This window comes from Triticum aestivum, chromosome 3B (genome assembly GCF_018294505.1).
Source record: "Triticum aestivum cultivar Chinese Spring chromosome 3B, IWGSC CS RefSeq v2.1, whole genome shotgun sequence".
Taxonomy (NCBI): Eukaryota; Viridiplantae; Streptophyta; class Magnoliopsida; order Poales; family Poaceae; genus Triticum; species Triticum aestivum.
In genome coordinates this window covers 760,134,157-760,154,399 of record NC_057801.1, presented here as the reverse complement: position 1 = coordinate 760,154,399, position 20,243 = coordinate 760,134,157, and the positions used below count along the sequence as shown (strand labels likewise).

The window sequence follows — 20,243 nt, the reverse complement described above, 5'->3', positions numbered from 1 at the left end:
AGTCTGTCACGACCGGTTTTCCGGGTATAAATTTCCAGAAAAAGACCGTCGTGCTAATCAACCCCAGGATTACTGTTAGCTGATGAGGCTCCAACTTGATACAGAAATTCCAGGCAGAATACAAAATATGTAGTACAAGACCATTCTGGCCTGTGAGTACAACAAATGGTTTCTAGTGGTTGATGGTGGAAGCGGGTTGTGAAACATCAGTGTCTATGGGACTCCATTTCCCACGGGAACAGCTGACCAGGTTAACTCCTATCTTCGCGAGGCTACTATCTCCATTGTGTGGGTTCCGGGGCTTTCAACATGGTCGCTCCTTTCCGCGCAAGAAATCTGGCCAAGACAGTAGCCAGGGACAAGCTAGTGAGTACTTTGAATGTACTCACAAACATTATGAACACAGGTATAATATAACAATGATGTGCTAAAAATATTTTATGCTCATGACGTCAGTCAAAAATAGTAAATAAAATTCTGATGCGTGCAGGCGGTTATTTATAAAAATTCAATAACATAGTAGTATTAAAATTTATGAAATAAATAACAAGCAATGCCACCGTCGGGCGTCTTAGCGACACCACATAAAGGGCTTTAAAAGAAATGCCACAGTCGGGCGTCTGAGCGACACCACATAAAGGGCTTTAAAAGAAATGCCACAGTCGGGCGTCTGAGCGACACCACATAAAGGGCTTTAAAAGAAATGCCACAGTCGGGCGTCTGAGCGACACCACATAGAGGGCTTTAAAATAAACAATCATAGTGAATATCCTGGAGGTAGAACCATCCCAGAGATACTCGATAATAACAATAATATCACGTGTTAGTCAACAATAATAATAATCATAGTTATCACAAGTCACAAGTAGTAATTCCATTTCTGGTTAACAGTTTCACCTCCGAAGACCGACACTAAGACCGACACCTGACCCATCCCAGACTGTAATCCTTAACCATGGACACGGCTATTCGAATAGGTTTAATCTCTGCAGAGGGTGTACTCTTTACCCACGAGTAACGGATTTCTTTAGTCCATCGGGACTAATTCCGTCTACTGTCTTTTTGTTGAAAACACACCTAACTTGCACACACCAGCTTAACTCACACGTGTCTGGAATCACCCACGACACCTGTTAAGCAAACTCTAAGTGGGGAGGCTACAACCTCGCGTAGCATGGGATCAAATTTATATCGCGCGCTCTAAGTGGTGGCCTCCCCTCTCGGTCCCAACCGGAAACACCCATGCCCCCGGACCAGGTGGCCTGCCTACCAGCTACAACCGGTATCTTCCACCATGGCCTCTCTGTACTGTGTGTGCTAGAAAGAGGTTGACAACTTACTGAACCGTACTCTACTTGCTGTAGAGACGAGTGGTAGTACGAAACAAGTATGGGGGTTACTGGCACAAGACTCGATCTACGGTCGACTCAGGAGGTTTAAGTATTCCCTGCATGATTAGTATAACGAATATATTTCATCCAACAGAGTCACCGCTCATATCACCTTACCATGCCATACCAGACATAACCGTCCCGACGGAGACCGGCGACAAACTCATGCCTACCCAAGGCAGAGGTTTTCCCGGGTTCCTGCCGGTATGCATGCAAGGCACATGAGGGTGATTATCATCACACGTGTGTTCATTTCCAACAGCATGGAAATCACTAATATGCACTCATGCATATGATCATACTACATGAAATAACAAGTCCTTCGAAATGTGGTGGTGTTATAAATGTATCAATGATCACACCAAAAATATTATGCCGGGATTCAGAATGCTTGCCTTCAATGTGTGGAAAGGCAGGGTGCACTCCAAAACTTGAAACATTTCTCCTCTCTTCAAAAATCCTATTTTAGCAATATAAAAGAATTAACACACAAAATAAAAACAGCACCAAAAGTTGTTCTGAAATTTTTTCAAATAAATCTTAAAATAAACTAGGTGAAATTTGAGAGAGGTAGGAAAAAGAATCATTTCATTTGGAGTTGTATTTAAAAAGATATAACTAGTCAAAGTTTTGGTCAAATTCTGTTTTTAAAAATAAAACAAAAGAAAACGTTTCAGCCACGAATACGCTTTCTAAGTAGGGGTTACGTACTTGGGGTTTTACGCTATCACTTAACACGCGTGGCGGCGGAGTGGGTCACTGACAGTGGGTCCACGGGGCCCACTAGTCAGGTTTGACTAGTCTTTCTCCCTCTCCTTCCTCTGTCCCGAGCGGAGGCGGAGCTCTGGCGATCGTCACCGGCGACTGGCGGCTCCTCGCGGGGCCCCAAGGGCGGGGATGGATCCGCCACTCCAGGGCGGTCATCCCGGTGGTCGACAGGTAGGTGGGGGCGGAGGGAGCTGCCGGCTGCGAGCTTCGCGGCGGAGGAGGCTTCGATGGCGAAGTGGTTTTGTGGCGGCGATGGCTCCCGAACCAAATTGAGTAGGGGGATCTGTTCACGGGAGGAAGAGAGGACTTCTGGTGAAGAGAGTGGAGAGGGGGAAGCCCTGGTGGCGACAGAATCGGCCGGAACATGGCGGCGGCCGAACCGGGCGGACTCCGGGAAGAAGGCCTTCCCTGGTCGATTGGCTGCCACTGGGGGCTTCCTGGAGACCGCTTGAGGCTACCTTCGTGCGGAGACGAGCTCGGGGCTCCTTAAATAGGCGAGGCAAGGCGGTTCCGCGGCGGCCGTGGATAAGCTCTCCGGTGAACCGCCTCTCTGTAGTTAGGGCGACGTGGCAGCGACGAGGGCTAGCAGACGCACTTGCGGATGAGCTCGCACTGCTCCAGGGGCCAGGTGGCGAGCGGGAGAGGCTTGGGTGGTGCTGCCCGTGGCAGAGGCGCACTGCCGACGCCGGCGTGCCGCCAAAAGTGCTCTGGCGGTGGCGCTGTAGGGCGCCAGGGCGGGCAGTCGTGTTGTGGCGAGGCGGGGAGTGCGTGGTGAGGTCCTGCCGTGTGGGCTAAGACAGGGGCGCGACGCGGCGGCTCATGTGCGCGGCTGCAATTTGCGCGCTCTGGGCGCGCCCAGCACACGCCCACCAGATGCTCGGCGAAATGCCATGGCATGCTAGGTGGCTCGGTTGGAGCTGGGGGTTAGTAGGTCTAGGTTTGGGCTTGCAAGGGGATCAGTGGACAAGCTGGTTTGGTCAGGGGATCAGGTTCACAGTGCAAACCAAAAATTCATGCCAAAACAGATCATGCCCATAAGGTGTTTGACAAAATGCCAAGGGCACTTAGGCAAGTCTTGGAGTGGTCAAAAACTCCAGATCAGTGTCTCCTTAGATGCAAGAGAGAGTGGTAGGGTTAGTTTGGCAAAAGGAGAAACTTGTTTGTGCAAGTTTTGCAAAACTACAATTCTGGACAGGAAATAAATGACATTATTTCATGAACCAAAATTAATCCAATGGGTGCATGCTCCTGGATTTAGGGGTTTGGTAGGGCTGTCTACAAGTAGGAGAAAACACAAGATCTTTGGAGCAAAATTAAATAGGGTTGCAGTAGAAATCACAAGGCTGGACCAGAATGAAAAAGAGGATGATTCACTCAATTTTTTCAAAGAACATAAATAGGTTTTTGCACAAAGTGGAATAATATGCTCCTACTGACCTCCCCTAATTTTGGTAGAAGTTTTAAATAAATATTTAAATAGGTTGTAGTGTAAAATTGCCCACTGGACCAGATTTGAAAACTTGGTGTAGAACTCAAAATATCCAATGAATGAAATATATTATTGCACAAAAGTGATTTAGAGACATCACATGATATCTCCAAATCTTGGTGAAATTTTTAGTTAAATATATCAAATGGTTGTAGTTCAAAAAGAGCTCCAAATTTTAAAACAAGTCATTTAATGAATAAAGCTCAGGGTGAAATAATTTTATAAATAAATCTCCTGATTGAGAGATTTTTTTTAAGTGAGAGGGAAAATAAGTCCAATATATTTTGGAAGGATCCACTTGGGAAAAATTTCTTAATATTAAAAGAAAAGTTTTGAAATCAACAGAGATATACTTGCATGCAAAAAATTTAAACTCTTGGCAAAATTTTAATAACTAAAGCCTGGTTAAATTTTTGGGGTGTTACACGACCACCACTTCTCCCACAAATCCCTCGCCCCACTCTTCGCCGCCGTCTCCCCCACTTCGTCGTCGCCCCCACTTCGCCGCCATCTCCTACCGGCATCGATGCCGCGCTCATCCTCACCGCCTCCGCCCGAGGCCGCCCAGCCTCACCGCCGCCGCCTCTTGGGCCGCCCTTGACCTCACCATCGCCGCACTCGACCTCACCGCCCCCGAGCCTGCCCAGGAGCGCCGCCTCTCCATCTTGACCCCGCCCTCGCCGCCCCTACCTCCGTCGCCGAGCACCTCCCCGCCACCGTCTCTCCCCTCTCTGTAAGCCCCCCACCCCTCCCCCACCCCCTCTCTCTCAGTTTTTTCTTCCTCTGCCATGTTAATTAGCAGTAGTAGTAGATGTTAATTAGTACTAGGGTTCATACGTAATGATTTTTTGTAGTAGTAGTAGATGTTAATTAGTAGTAGTGATGGTACTAGTTAACTAGGGCAGTATGGTTAATAGTAGATCTTTTTTAGTTAGGGTAATAATAGATGTTAAGTAGTAGATAATGTTGATGTTAATTAGTTCAGTAGGATTTAGTTTTTAAATTGAGTTTGTTTAACTAGATGTTAATTAGGGCAGTAGGGAATTTAGTTTAGAGGAAAGTAATTTAGTTTAGTAGTTAACTAAATATAATCTATATATGGTTTTTGAATTGAGATTGAGAGAGCATGAGATTTGTGTAGATTTTCTTGTAGTGTCAAACGCTAGGACATGATAATTTCAAGTGGTCAGGATATATGCAAATTCCTCATTTGTGTTTGCACATGCATGTTTCGATTGTGCCCAAGTGGCCTTTTGTTGTTTCCAGGGAATGAAGCCGAGTGGCCTATGTTTTGCCGGAATGTTGATTCATTTCCATTCCGGCAAATTTCAGGTTCTCGATTTGTCCACTTTTTAGCAAAGGTCGTGCCGAAATTTTCCGTGAATTTCGACATGACTTGTGCTACAAACTAGGACATATCGAGTGACCGGGATATGCCGCACCGGAAGGAGTCAACGTTCCTGCAAAACAATAGGCCTTTCTTATGTCATTATTCATTTTATTAGGTCTAGAATTAATTGACTAGATTTAATCGTAGGAAACATGGCTAGCAACGATGAAGGACAGGGTTCTGATGATTGCGAGGACGTCTACTGGGCGGTAGACGAATTTTTGAGCCTTGCCGACGATCAACCGATGTTGTTGCTGGGCCCACCGATGGCATCGGGGACTGAGACCGACAAGCAAACCGGTGCTAAGACTGAGACCGGCATCGAGACTAGCGCTGAGACTGAGACCAGCGCTACCTTGGGGAGCGGAGACGGTGTAGAACCGAAAGCAAAGAGGCAGCGGCTTCCTAACAAACTCAGGACTACTACACTGGTGGTCACGGAGGTGGATGACGGCAATTTTGAGCCAAAAGCGCCCAAGGAAGCGCGCGCGTGCTACGGCAATCAAATAGGCTGCATCGTATGGACAACCGCCACCATCAACGATGAGAATCTATAGAAGATAGATAATATGAGGCCCTCCCTCCTAAAGAAGTTTCACCAGATATTCTTGTTCCCGGGCCGGAATGAAAAGGATTATAAAGATCCAGATAAGGACCCGGCAATGAAGAAGATAAACAAACACGCCATGACCAAGTTTAGCGACGCGTTGGCTGCCTGGAAAACAAGGGTGAAAGCAAGGATCATCGACAAGAAGGAACCCTACTCCGAGATTGTAAAGGACAATCCGACAATCACGGAAGAGCAGTTTCAAATATTCAAGGCGACTTGCGAGGCCGAAGCTGCCCAAAAAAAGTCTAAGTACATGAAGGGGCTTCAAGAGAGGAACATTGGGAGCCACCACCTTGGAAGCCATGGTTACGGCGGGAAGAGGTCCAAATGGGCCAAGGAGGACACGGAAGCCGCGAGTCTGGGCATCCCAGACCCCTTGGCGGAGTTCACCGTCCCGCAGGAGCATGACGTCCTCAGGGCCCGGCGCCGTTGGGACCCAGTGAAGAAGGTTTACGAGACAAACGCGGTCACGTCAGAGTTCATTAGACTGCTAGTAATTTTAGTTTCTGATCAATTCGACTACACACGTTAGTCATATTTGTAAACGATCCTTGTGCTTTTTGCAGAGAGAGCAGTACATGATTGCGGCCGAAAGCGACTCGCCGTCTGAGGCATTGGCGAGGCCCAAGTGGGACACTCCATTCAACCGGGCATTGAGCATATTGAAACGACTCCCGATGGAGACTCGCCGTCGTATGGACACGTGCACGGTGTCGGAGACCGCGCCATGTGGAAGAATTACTACCGTGAGACCACGGAGGAGAGAAAGGAAAGACGGAGGTTAACTAAAGAAAACATCGACAAGAAGGTTGAGATTGCGGTTGAGAGGAAATCATCTTAGGCAGTCGCAACAGCAGTAGCTGCCGCAAAATAGGTGGTTGTAGATATGTCTACTTCCTTGGTTCTGACCGTTTTCAATTGGACCAGGCAAAATCCAGAAAAAAATGCAGCAGACTTTCCCCTTGCTGAATTCTTGGGGAGCAGCTCGACTAGCGTTGCACCAGCACCTGCTCCCGCACCGGCTCTGGCACCGGCTCCCGCACCGGACGTGCTCGGCGGTGCTTCGTCTTTGGCTGAGCTCGACGCCCTCATGGTATCTATCACACCGGCCCCCTTCAATAAATGTATAATCTCCGTTTTCGTTGCCTTTCGGATGTCTCACGTCACATACTTTTCTTTGCGGGCCAACAAAACCCCGTGCACCATATTGTACACCATCGGCGACCAGAAGGTGGACGTGGGGAAGGCGACAATAATGGAGCCGAAGGAACCAGTGTTCCACAGCCGGCCGATCCCCCCGAACGTCTTCAAGGTTTCCGTGGCTAGTGTCAAACTGGGCCACGAGAATTTGCCTCCTCTGATACTAGTGGGGGATGACGACGAGACCCCGCGGCGGCTTGGTGATTGTTGCAATGGGTGGGTCTTGTTGTGTCCAAAGAGTCTACTTCGTCTGGAGGCGGCCAGGAGCACACCCAGGAGCATGCAGCCTCAGCAAGGTATGAACATCAACACCCCACCTACCCAATTAGCGTCGGGTGTCGGGTTGGGTGATAGCGGATGGGGTAAGGAAGAAGCTCCATTAGTCGCTGATGACATCGCCATGGATGAGGATGAGGATGACGATGGCACTCAACAGTATGTCTATACTGGCGCCTACTCAGGGTTTGAGCATCATGAGTCGGTGCCTGAATTGCCGTCTCCGGAGGCTGAACGTATTATGGATGACCTTTTGGTAGTAAAGAAGTCTAGGAAGAGAGTGAGGAAAGGAAAAAAAGTTGATTCTATGATCCAGCTGCCTCAGCAGCCTCGACTTCAGGATCGTATAGATATCCCCGATGCAGATAAATGGCATATCCCCGGTCAACCAATCCTACCTGCAAGAGCGCTAGGGGCCAGATTCGGCGATCTAAGGAGACTTCATGCCAATGTGCTGCGGATAGAGAAAGGCCTCATCGCCTCGAAAGATCCAGGATACCCACTCTACGTGGTTAAAGATCCGCGGCAATTGTCGTACGTCGACTGCTCGCGGATAAGTTCTTCCTTCAATTCGATTACATATTCGACATGTTTCACGTGAAGAAGCTGGATTTTACGTTTGTCCGCCTTTATGCCGTGCACATGAACTACATCATCGGGGTTGAGCAAATACCTTATATCTGTGTTGCTGACCCATACTACATGCAAGAGGGCTTCTTGGGAGTCTGCACAAAGCACTGTGAATACGCGAAGGAATACATCGTCAGTTTCATGCTCGCCAATAAGTACAAGGAGGCGATTCTCGTGCCTTATCATCCCGTGTATGTCATCTGCGCAGATATCTTTCCTTCGGTTTCAATCATTCATTTGCACGGTGAAGGCTAATTAATTTGAGGTGTACTTATTTTGCGCAGCGGCGGGCACGCCGTCCTTATCATCCTCTACCCCTGATACTCCCACGCTCTTTACTTGGACTCATCGAAGAACATTCACAAAAATGATTACACCCACATCAAGGATGTTCTCAATAGTGCTATGTTTTACTACCAAGCACTGGGTGGAGAGGTCAAGGACAAGAAGAGAAGGGGCGGCAGGCTCACCTTCGGCCATAAGACCGACTTCTGCTGCATCTAGCAACCGAGTGATTCTCTTAATGATGGATTCTATGTACTACACCACATGCTGGAGTACGGACGGGATCACCAGAACCTTCGCACGTCACCTAGATCCGGCGATGCCCATATTCTGCAATGGGTAAAGAACGTAGGAGATATCGAGGATCATCGACTTCGAGCTGAGTTCTATCACATCCAGCGCGAACTTGCCCAAATCAACATGAAGGAGTTCGTCGAAAAACGGGGATGTTCTACGAAGAAGGACAAATGTCACGGGAAGACGTCCGAACATGGGTAGCCTCTCAGCGTCTCGACATGAAGCCTTTCACTAAGCTCGGGGACTATCTCCCTGACATCGATGGATGGCACGACATGTTGGAGTGATTGTCGATATATGACAATGTGTCCGTTTAGTCCATACTTTCTGTATGACAAAACTTTGAGTTATGCATGGCGAAACTTTATTTGTAATGTAATTAAACCGCCCTCCTCCTCGACTAGCGAAGATCACTCTAGTTAGGGCATTTTGGGTACGATGAACTTTGTTATTTATGCTTATGATATGTTGTTTCTATTTTTTCCAAGTCTGTCTCTTTCTGTTGCTCAACTATATATGTTGCATATCATCGACTCATGTGACGATGTAGGTGCATAGATCATCGATGGCGAAGAAGTGCTACGCCAGGAGTATATATACGACGAGTGGCCGGAGTGTCAGGTCCAGGTGTACCGGTTTCCGGTTTCCGAGCGACAGGCAGTAGTTAGTTTAGGTTCACACTAATGCGAGAGAGGGATACGAACTCATGTACTGCATAGTTCCGCTCTCACTCAAATTGACTTGTATCGCTATTTTCGAGATGATGACAAGAGACCACTTTGTGTTGGATGATGATTATGATGATGACATGATTTGATGAGACTAGTTGTATGTATATGCTATGATTACATTTGTGTCTGTATGATATGCTAAAGATTATTGTATAAAGCCTATTCAAATACAAAATAAATATGCAGAAAAAAACTAATAAAACTAGTAGTAACGAGGGGGAAAAGTTAGCAGTAGCGCCGCCTTACCAGTAGCGGTTCCCTGTAAAACACGCAGCAGACAATATCGGCAGCGCTCTTCCCTGAAGCGTGCTACAGCTATCCATGTATAGCAATAGCGTGGGACAACAGGCGCTACTGCTACACGTTAGCTGTAGCGCCTTATCAGTAGTGCATCATCCCGCACTACTGATAGGCCTAAAACCCGCACTGCTGCTAGGCTTTTCCCTAGTAGTGTCCTTCGGTTACAAGCTTCACGGCGTCCATCTTCACCCAACGCATCTTGACTCGGGCGAAGGCCATTCGCGCGCCTTCGATGCATACCGACTGCGTGATGGCATCAAGCCGAGGGCAGGCTTTGACCAGCGGCTTCATGAGCCCGAAGTAGCTGCTGGGTATGGCTTCGGCAGGCCATAGCCGGATTATTAAATCCTTCATGGCTAGTTCGGCCACCCTTCGGCAGGCCACCGCTGAGATGCCCCCCTTCATCACACTCCATCTCTTTCTACTCCAGACTTCAGTGCAGGTGCACCTTGCCAAATTTCTCCCGACAACCTTTTCTAGATCCGGCACGCTTACAGTGATCTTCCTCCTTGCAGTGTTGAGGTTGAAGATGGCCACGTAGATCTCTCCTGCTTCCTTGTAAGAAGAAGAATCAGCTAAAGAAAAGGGACGCTTATTCGCCAAGTGTGCATTGGAAAAGAAGCATGCTGCTAAAGTACCTTTGTCTCCAATTGTTGTCCATGCTCATGCTCCGGTAGTTTCATTCTCTGTTGCGTCAAACAAAAGTGTTACTTAGGTAAAAATAGCGATTAATTTATGGTGAATCAATGTAGAGTAACTTGTACCTCCTGCCTTGCTGGACCGCATTGTAGCACACAACCCTGAGTAGCTGCTTACAAGCTGGCCATTTTCTGTTAGCTCCTAGACCTGCCATTGTTATCGGCAAAAAATGATCAACCACGACTTAAGTTCATTTCCAAAGTTAAATGATCAAATGTCCATTTTTTGGTTATTATGACAGCTAAATAGCAACTTCATGACACAAAATGCTCCACAAAATTCTGCATTTCAGCCTCACTCTACATGGATCCCGTTTCTCTTATCAGGATACCAAAGTGTGTGCTGAACTTACCTGCTTTGTATGTCGTTCGCAGGCTGAGAACATGGGAGTTTGGCTCGTTGAGCTTGTTCGCCATGGACTGACAGATGCATCCAAGCAACCATCATCGGTGTCAATGCCTGCCAGATGAAACTTTGCTTGGTCTTCCTCACCGCCCATGGTAACTTCATCCCTGTATAACAATAATATGTGTGGATCATACATATAATTCAGAAGATTAGGACTGCTTCTTTTCATGCATTGTTTTGTCAAACACCACTTACGATGTTGAAAGAAGTTTTTCTTAGGATATGCAAAATGAGGCATTGCCATTCTGGATTCGATAGAGTCTGCAAATGCGATCTTCTGAGGAACTGTGCCATCCACCGACGCTCTTATCGCTGCATGTACCGAGACCAAGAACCATTCCACCATTGTTTGTCAAGTCCATCGGATAGCCGGACTTTGAGCGACCGGATTGTTCATCTGGCTTTGAAGCCCTCTCACTATGAATATAACCAAACTGAAAAAGATATCCGCAGGTTAGCTCGTTGTTCAGTATATGTTGCAGCAGGAATCTCCGGACTCCAACTAATATTTAGTTCACCTCCATGTTGTTTCTAGTGTGGTGATTTATCCTTAATAGAGTAGGATGGGTAATTAGATTGAATGTATGATCATCGAGATGCCTCAAGTCCCCTCCATACATGAGCGGTGATTTAGCCATTGACCAAAGTACCATCTGCAAAAATGTGTTCAAAGGTTTCAGACATTTTTTTGTTCTTTTTACTCGAACGGCAGGAGCTCTGCCTTTTCATTGAAGATTAGGAATGTACATAAGAGTGAGTAGTCGTCCAGAGAACGCTGCCTGTACAAAAAAGGGAAAATTACAGCGCTACTCTCAGGAAATCTAAGTCAGCTTTTATCAAAGAAACCACGACGTCCGCTGAGGTAGACTTGGCGTTGAAGACCCTCCTGTTCCTCTCATTCCACATGTGCCAAGCAAAATAAGCAGCAGCAACGGCCTGCTCGTTGTTGCGCTAGGAGCAAACACTCCACCAATGAGAGATGGACTGAATGCTAGCAGGCAGGGAAGGGTAGCACAAGGGTCGTGCCAAGCATAGCTTGTTCCAAACATCCTCGAAAAAAAGGCATGTGTTGAAGAGGTGGAGTGCAGTTTCAGGGAGTTGGAAGCAGAGAGAACACGTCGCGTTATGATCGCTCCCATGGGCTTGCAGCCTGTCAGTGGTTGGGAGTCTGTTTTGAGCCAAAGTCCAGAGGAAAAACCTCACCTTTCTTTCAATCTTGAGCCTCCAGATCAGGTCAGCGTCAGGCTTGGCAATCGAACCAATGAACTGACAGAAATATGCAGACTTGGCGGTGTATTTCCTGTCCTTCGTCCAGATCCAATCAATGGTATCTCTTGTTTCAGATAAGTTGACACTCTGAATCTTCTCCCATAGAAGCAGAAAGGAGTGCAGATCAACATGGGAGCTGATTCTTTCAAGCCCCTTCATCCACTACCTACATGCATGGCTTGAGCCACATTGTAGTTTTTCCTGCGCGCCAGCTTGAAGAGGGAGGGTGCAAGGTCACGTGGTGCGGCCCCATCCAACCACTTTGACTTCCAGAAACTCGCAGTTTGCCCATTTCCAAGGTGAATGTTGGTGGAGGCATGAAAGAGCTGCATATCCGCTTCAGAGCACGGGAGTTTCATTCCAAACCAGGGCCTAGGTTGGCATTGCCACGCGAACCAGGCCCACCGCAGCCGTAGAGCTCTGCTAAAAGACGAGAGGTTTTTGATGCCCAGTCCACCATACTTTTTTGGTGAGCAAACCAGCTGCCAGTTGACTGCACAAGTCCCACCTTTGGCCTCCTCCTCACTGCCCTTCCAAAGAAAACTTCTCCTAAGCTTGTCGATCCTCTTGATCAGCCACTTGCTAGGAGCGAACAGGGTCAACAGGTAGGTTGTGATAGAGGTAAGGACTGAGTTGATCAACTATAACCTTCCCGCTTTGTTCAGGAGCTCGCCTTTCCATCCTGCGAGCTTCGCAGCTATCTTGTCAATCAGAATTTGGAGGTCGGTGCGCCTAAGGTTGTGTAGGCTAAGTGGTAGCCCGAGATATTTGCAAGGGAAAGAGTCAGTTGTTCCCTCGAACTCGGAGAGCACTTCACTAGTTGCCAGCTCATCACAACAAATAGGGAAAGCCGCAGACTTGTTGAAGTTGGTGTAGAGTCCAGAGATTCTCCAAAAGGCTTCCAGGATTGCTTGTGAGGCCATCATCTCAGACTTGCACGGGTTCAGAAATAGGGCAGCATCGTCCGCATAGAGGCTGACTCTGATGGAGGCCAAATTGTGCGCCATAGGTTTCAGGATCCCGGCTTCGGTTGCAGACGCGAAGATACACTGTAGTGGCTCTATAGAAAGCAGGAACAAAAAAGGCGAGAGTGGGTCGCCTTGTCGCAAGCCACATCGATGGTAGAAAGGCAGCCCTGGATCACCATTGAGGATTACTCTGGAGGAGGTTGAGCAGAGCATGATTGCAATCAAATCACGGCATCTCTGTCCGAAGCCCATGTGGCAGAGCACCTCAAGCAGATAGTCCCATCTGACTGTTGTGTCAAACTTGTCTCCAAAGGCTGCATGTCGGCAGCATGCATGCACCACAGTACCATTACTTAGCTACGAAGGCAGTAGCAGTAAGTTGGTAAGACCATTTTTTGTTTTTCTACTATTGTAGGTCAGCAGTGACGTTGCTTGGTAATTGATGTTAGTGCATGCATCCCTAGGTCGGTTCGGTCAGCTATAAAAGGAGTTGTGTACCTCCGGTTGTAATCATTCCATTCCAATCAAGAAAGGCATCAAGCCACTCCAATATTCCTCCTCTGCTAGTGAATGTGTCCTCTCAGTACGTTGGTGTGTGTGAGTTCATCTGTACGTGAGTGAGAGTGAGAGCAGCTTGTGTGCAGCCGCTGGTTTTTAGCTAGGCTTCCTCTGATTAGTACAAAGTGAGAGCTAGCTATTTGTAGTTTTGGGCCAACAATTGGTATCAGAGCCTCAGGTTATGCCGAAGCATATGCCGAAGGAAGGCGTCGCCGGCGACGGCTCCAAGACCGCCGGGCAGAGCTCGGCCGAGGACACCCGTGTGGCGGACGCGCTCGCGCTGCGAGGCAGGCCGGGAGGTGAGCTGGGTGCGCCACGCTCCATGCGAGACGTGGGCATGTCCAGTACCTCCTTCCCTCTCCTCACGCGGACCAACTACCCCAGTTGGTCCGTCATGATGAAAGTGATCATGGAGGCGCGACATATGTGGAAAGCCGTGGAAACCGGCGATGTCGAGTACGAGGAGGTGGTGCTCACCCTTGCGCTCCGTCCCAGAGGAGATGGTGCTAACCCTTGGAGCCAAGGAGACGGCCAAGGAAGCATGGGAGACCATCAAGACTCTGCGCATCGGCGTGGAGCGCGTATGGGAGTCGAAGGCCCAGACCTTGCGCCTCCAGTACGAGGAGATCCGGTTCAAGGCCGATGAACAAGCCGACGACTTCGCCTTGCGGCTGCAAGGTCTCGTCAACGAGCTCGCAACGCTCGGAGATCCCATCGACAACAAGATGGTGATTCTCAAGTTCCTCCGCGTCGTCCCCAGGCAGTACAAGCAACTGGCCTGGTCCATCGAGAGTTTGGTGGATCTCTTCACCATGACGATCGAGGAGCTGGAAGGGCAGCTGAAGGTCGTCGAGGAGCGCGGCGACGAAGCCGACAACCGTGCTGGCGGCAAACTACTGCTCACCAGGGAGCAGTGGGATGCGCAGCTTCAGCAGCGCGGCCGCGACGGTTCTTCCAGCAGTGGGGGAGGCGCCCCCACGGGAAGCAGAGGTCGCGGCAGAGGCGGAGGCCGCACCCAGAGCGGTGGCGGCAACCACGGTCGCAAGCCAAGCCGGGCAGGGCGAGGTGCTGGCAACGGTGGCAAGTGCCTCTACTGCAACATGCCGGGTCACTGGATCCGGGATTGCCACAAGAGGAAAGCCGACGAGGCAGCCGCAGCAATGGCAAACCTCATCCAGGCTGACGTGGACGGCGGGCCGGCAATGATGCTAGCAAAAGTCGAGCCTGTGCAGGAGAGCTCAGCGTCTCCTGCGACGACAACCTCGATAACTACCCATTCCGTGTAGGAGGCACGGAACCCGTCCACGGAAACCATCACTCCAGTGACAGGCCACACCTCGACAACAACGTTCTCGGGGCCTGTCGACTGGGAGGCGTTGAAGGCCCGGGTGTAGGGGAGCCACACCCCGGTGATGGCGTCCCCGACAACCTCGGGACCCGACAAGGTCGCGTGAGTTGGCGCGGCAATGACACATATGGCGGATAATGCTCTGACCATGATGCTGGCGACCATCGACTCCGTGCAGGAGCGCACGGAGACTCAGGTCATCCACACCCCAACGCCGAAGTGTTCGAGGTCCACCGTGATGATGGGATATGGCTCCCCGACAACGGTGTGTGCATGCGGCTATGTCTTCCTCAACAAGGAGAGAGCCGTGACCACACCCATGCTTGCAGGCGGCAATCATAGTGAGGGTTGGTTCCTCGACACCGGCGCCACAAACCACATGACTGGTTCGTTCGACGCGTTCGCGGAGCTAGACTGCTCAATCACCGGGAAGGTGCGGTTCGCGGGCGGATCCGTGGTGGAGATCCATGGGCGCTGGACCGTCGTCTTCGCCGACAAAGGGGGTGATCACAGGGCGTTCACGGACGTCTACTTCATCCCGGCGCTTAAGAGCAGCGTCGTGAGTATCGGACAGCTCGACGAGGGCTGGATCGACATCGGCATCCGGCGCGGTGTTCTCACTGTGCACGACCAGCAGAAGAGGCTGCTCATCGAGGTAACCCGCTCGCTGAACCGCCTCCACAAATTCTTCTTTCGACCCGTGCATCCTGTGTGCCTTGCCGTGGGCCATGTCTCCGACGCGTGGCGTTGGCATGCCCGGCTAGGACACCAGCACTTCGACGGATTGTGAAAGATGGCACGAGGCAACCTCGTTCGTGGGCTACCTCACATCTAGCACGCTGACGAGCTGTGTGATGCATGTCTTGCGGGGAAACAGCGGCGTCTGCCGTTTCCCGAGAAGGCACGCTGTCGGGCGCAGAAACCCCTGGAGCTGGTTCATGGGGACATCTGTGGCCCAATCACCCCGGCAACGCCAGGAGGGCGTCGCTACATCCTGCTGCTCGTCGACGACTACAGCAGGTTCATGTGGGTGCTGCTCCTCGCCTCCAAGGATGAGGCGGAGCAAGCCATCGTCAAGCAGCAAGCGGCAGCAGAGGTCGAGTGCGGCCACAAGCTGCACGTGCTGCGCATGGACCGTGGCGGCGAGTTCACGTCGGCCATGTTCTACAAGCACTGCGACGAGAAAGGGGTGCAACGTCATCTCACAGCCCCTTACTCGCTGCAGCAGAACGGCGTCGTCGAGCGGAGGAACCAGAGGGTGCTCGGGATGGCACGCTGCATGCTCAAGGCAAAGCAGGTGCCGAGCACTTATTGGGGGAGGCCGTGCTGACGGCTGTCTTCATCCTCAACCGCTCCTTCACAAGAAGTGTCGACGGCAAGATGCCTTACGAGGCGTGGTATGGGAGGAAGCCCGATGTACGCTTCCTTCGTACCTTTGGCTACATTGGGCACGTCAAGACGACGCGCCCACAGCTGAAGAAGCTCGACGACAGGAGCACCCCGATGGTGTTCATGGGCTACGAGACGGGCTGTAAGGCGTACAAGATGTACGACCCCGTCTCAAAGCGTGTGCATGTCTCGCGCGACGTCATCTTCGAAGAAGATGCACGATGGACTTGGGAGACGTCGGGGGAGTCCCCGGCAAGCAGCTCCTTCACTGTGGAGTACCCGATGTACTCTACAACCCCGGGAAACAAGACCCCGGGAAGTGCCACCCCGGGAAGCTCGGGAGGTGTGGATCCGGGAACAACAACCCCGAGAACACCGTCCCCGGGTACGGTGTCGTCGGACACCATGACGTCAAGCAATGTGGGTCCTGGGAGGTAGTTCGCAACCCCGCCAACGGCGAGGTCTGAGCTGTTCGACGCCGATGACAGCGTTGGCGCCCCCCACAGGTTTCGGCGCATGGGGGATCTCCTCGGCGAGGCTGCGACAACACCGCAACAGCCCGAGGATGAGGATGCTGATGACGATGAGGTCCTGCATCTTATGACCGGCGAGGAGCCGACCACGTTCGCGGAGGCCGAGCAAGAGGATTGTTGGCGCCACGCGATGCTGGACGAGCTGGCGTCGATCAACGACAACGCCACTTGGACACTCACCACACTGCCTGCTGGGCACCGAGGCATCGGGCTCAAGTGGGTGTTCAAGGTGAAGAAGAACGAGCACGGCGCCATTGTCAAGCACAAGGCGCGCCTCGTCGCCAAGGGCTACGTGCAGCGTGAGGGAGTGGACTTCGAGGAAGTCTTCGCTCCGGTGGCAAGGCTGGAGTCCGTCAGGCTCATCCTTGCGGTGGGTGCTCACCACGGGTGGGAGGTACACCACATGGATGTCAAGTCGGCGTTTCTCAACGGCGACCTTAATGAGGAGGTGTACGTCTCCCAACCACCCGGGTTCGTTGCCAAGGGCCACGAGCAGGGCGTGTATCGGCTACACAAGGCCCTGTATGGTCTCCGGCAAGCCCCAAGGGCGTGGAACACCAAGCTCGATGCAAGCCTCGCATCCCTTGGGTTCTCACGCAGCGCTTCTGAGCATGGTGTGTACTCGCGTGGCACCGCGAACACGCTGCTCATCGTCGGCATCTACGTCGAAGACCTGGTCATCGCCGGAGCAGAGCCTGAAGAGGTTCAACGCTTCAAGGGAGAGATGCATCGTCTCTTCAGTATGAGCGACCTCGGGCTGCTCCGGTACTACCTTGGGTTGGAGGTGAACCAGGAGGGTGGTCGCATCACGATCATGCAGACGGCCTACGCCACCAAGATGCTCGAGCGAGCAGGCATGAAGGACTGCCATGATGTGCATGCTCCAATGGAGGCACGACTGAAGCTCAGCAAGGAGAGCCCCGAGAAGGCGGTGGATGCCACACTCTACCGAAGCATCATCGAGAGTCTTAGGTACCTCGTGCACACCCGACCGGACATCACGTTTGTTGTCGGGTACCTGAGTAGGTTCATGGAAGCTCCGGCAAGCGATCACCTGGCTGCCGTCAAGCACCTGCTCCGGTACATCGCGGGTACGTTCACGCATGGATGCGTGTATCGTCGTGGCAACGGCAAGAGCTTGGTCGGGTACAGCGATTCCGACCACGCTGGTGACCTGGACTCCCGGAAGAGCACCTCGGGCCTACTGTTCCTTCTCGGGAACAGTCCCGTCAGCTGGCAATCGGTAAGGCAGAAGGTTGTCGCCGTATCTTCGTGCGAGGCGGAGTACATCGCGGCAGCTACAGCGGCCTGTCAAGGCATTTGGCTTGCTCGCCTTCTCGGCGAGATGTTGAATCAGGACACCGCCCCTGCACTCATCTTCGTCCACAACAAGTCGGCGATTTCCCTATGCAAGAACCCAGTGCTTCACGACCGCAGCAAGCACATCGATCTCCGCTATCACTTCATACGTGACTGCATCGAGAAAGGCACGGTGATCGTGGAGTTCATCAGGACTGGTGAGCAGAAGGCGGACATCCTGACCAAGTCACTTGGTCGTGTCCGGTTCTAGGATCTGCGCGACAAGGTCGGAATCATCGACACCAAGCTCCTTCGACAAGGTTGAGGGGGAGAATGGTGTGTCAAACTTGTCTCCAAAGGCTGCATGTCGGCAGCATGCATGCACCACAGTACCATTACTTAGCTACGAAGGCAGTAGCAGTAAGTTGGTAAGACCATTTTTTTGTTTTTCTACTATTGTAGGTCAGCAGTGATGTTGCTTGGTAATTGACGTCAGTGCATGCGTCCCTAGGTCGGTTCGGTCAGCTATAAAAGGAGCTGTGTACCTCCGGTTGTAATCATTCCATTCCAATCAAGAAAGGCATCAAGCCACTCCAGTATTCCTCCTCTGCTAGTGAGTGTGTCCTCTCAGTACGTCGGTGTGTGTGAGTTCATCTGTACGTGAGTGAGAGTGAGAGCAGCTTGTGTGCAGCCGCTGGTTTTTAGCTGGGCTTCCTCTGATTAGTACAAAGTGAGAGCTAGCTATTTGTAGTTTCGGGTCAAATGCCTTTGCAATATCCAGCTTCAGGAAGATTGCCCCTTTCTTGGCTCTATGTAAACTCTGGACGAGATTTTGAACATACAGAAAATTGTCTTGGATCGATCTTCCTTTGAGGAAGGCACTTTGGCTCATAGATATTAGATGCTGCATAGTTGGCGCCAGTCTATTGGCAAGGAGTTTTCCCAAGATCTTAGCAACACTGTGGGAAAGACTTATTGGGCGATAATCAGCAGCGCGTAGAGCATTTTCTTTCTTCGGGATTAGGACAATGAATGCAGAGGTCAATAGGTTCCAGTTTCTAGCATCAAGGGCGGAGAGCTGGTTAAGGGCATTCAACAAATCCACGTTAATCGTGTGCCAACATCTTTTGAAGAAAAGCCCAATGAAACCATCCGGGCCCGGTGCCTTTTCTGCTGCCATTTCTTTAATAGCTTTGCCCAGCTCATCTAAGTCAAATGGGTGATCAAGGTGTGTCAGGTCTGCAGATGGCAGATTAAGATTAGACTAGTTCATTCGCAGAGTGGCGCTTTTCGGTTGACCCAACAAGGAGATGAAGTGATTTTTGAGGACTGCTGCCTTGTCCTTATGGTCAGAAGCAACATGGTCACCATGATGAAGGAAGGGGATATGATTATTCCTTCTTCTGCTGTTGGCGCGAAGGTGAAACAGCTTGGTGTTCGCGTCGCCAACTCTGATCCAAACTAATCTTGATCGTTGCCTCCATCTTATTTTTTGAATAGCAGCAATGGCAAGCAGCCTCCCCTTTAGCAACGCACGTAAGTCAAGCTCCTGTTGTGTTAGGGACCGGCTCTCCATCGCGAGGTCAAGCTGCAATATGACCTCGGAGGCAACTGCAGAACAGAATCTTCTCTCTTTGATCAGGTTTTTACTCCACTTTTTGAGGGCTTTGGCTGTTCTAGTAAGCTTGATGTGCAGCTTCCGAATGCAATCATTGGTATGCAGTTTCTTGGACCATGTCTAGGAGACAACCTCACTGAAGCCATCCTCATTTGGCCACCAAGCCTCAAACCGGAATCCAGAGCAGTGACGCGCTTGAATCTTCTTCATGATCAGAGGGCAATGCTCAGAGATGTCAGTGGATCCCGGCAGTAGCTGGCGAAAATATATAATAGAACACCTGCACCCAGGCCCTCCCTATCTAGCCATCCATTCTGCGCTTCTGTCACACCCTAGCTAGTCATGCATTAGAGTGTTGCATCATGTTTACTCATTCATCAGAAACTTGAAATGGGGATGACAGAACCCCCAGTCCCCTCTGAAACCAACTAGGGTTACTAAAATAATTTTTCAATGAACCTGAAATGCCCTTCTAAAATGCCCATCATTTTTGTCTTGGTTCAGAACCTCTGCCAAAAATGGTGCACATTTTCCTAGGCCATCCTAGGGTTTTTGAATTAAATCATAAATATTTGAATTTGGGCATTTAAAATAATATAAAATATTTAAATGCTCAAATATCTCCAAACTAAAATGTTTCATGTTGGAAATAATCCAACTATGGGCCAGGAATAGTTTGGTGATTTTTGAAGTTGCCTAGGTATTTTATTAAATTCAACAAAGTTGCAGATATATATTAAATAAAACAGAAATAGAAGAAAAGGGGAAAACTTACCTGGGCTCCTCC

At 50.4% G+C, this 20,243-nt stretch overlaps 1 pseudogene; it reads right to left on the bottom strand.

Moving 5' to 3' along the window:
* Window positions 1–9,309: 9,309 nt before the first annotated feature.
* The window catches only part of LOC123067840 (uncharacterized), a 40,843-nt pseudogene continuing 29,909 nt past the window's right edge, over window positions 9,310–20,243 (bottom strand).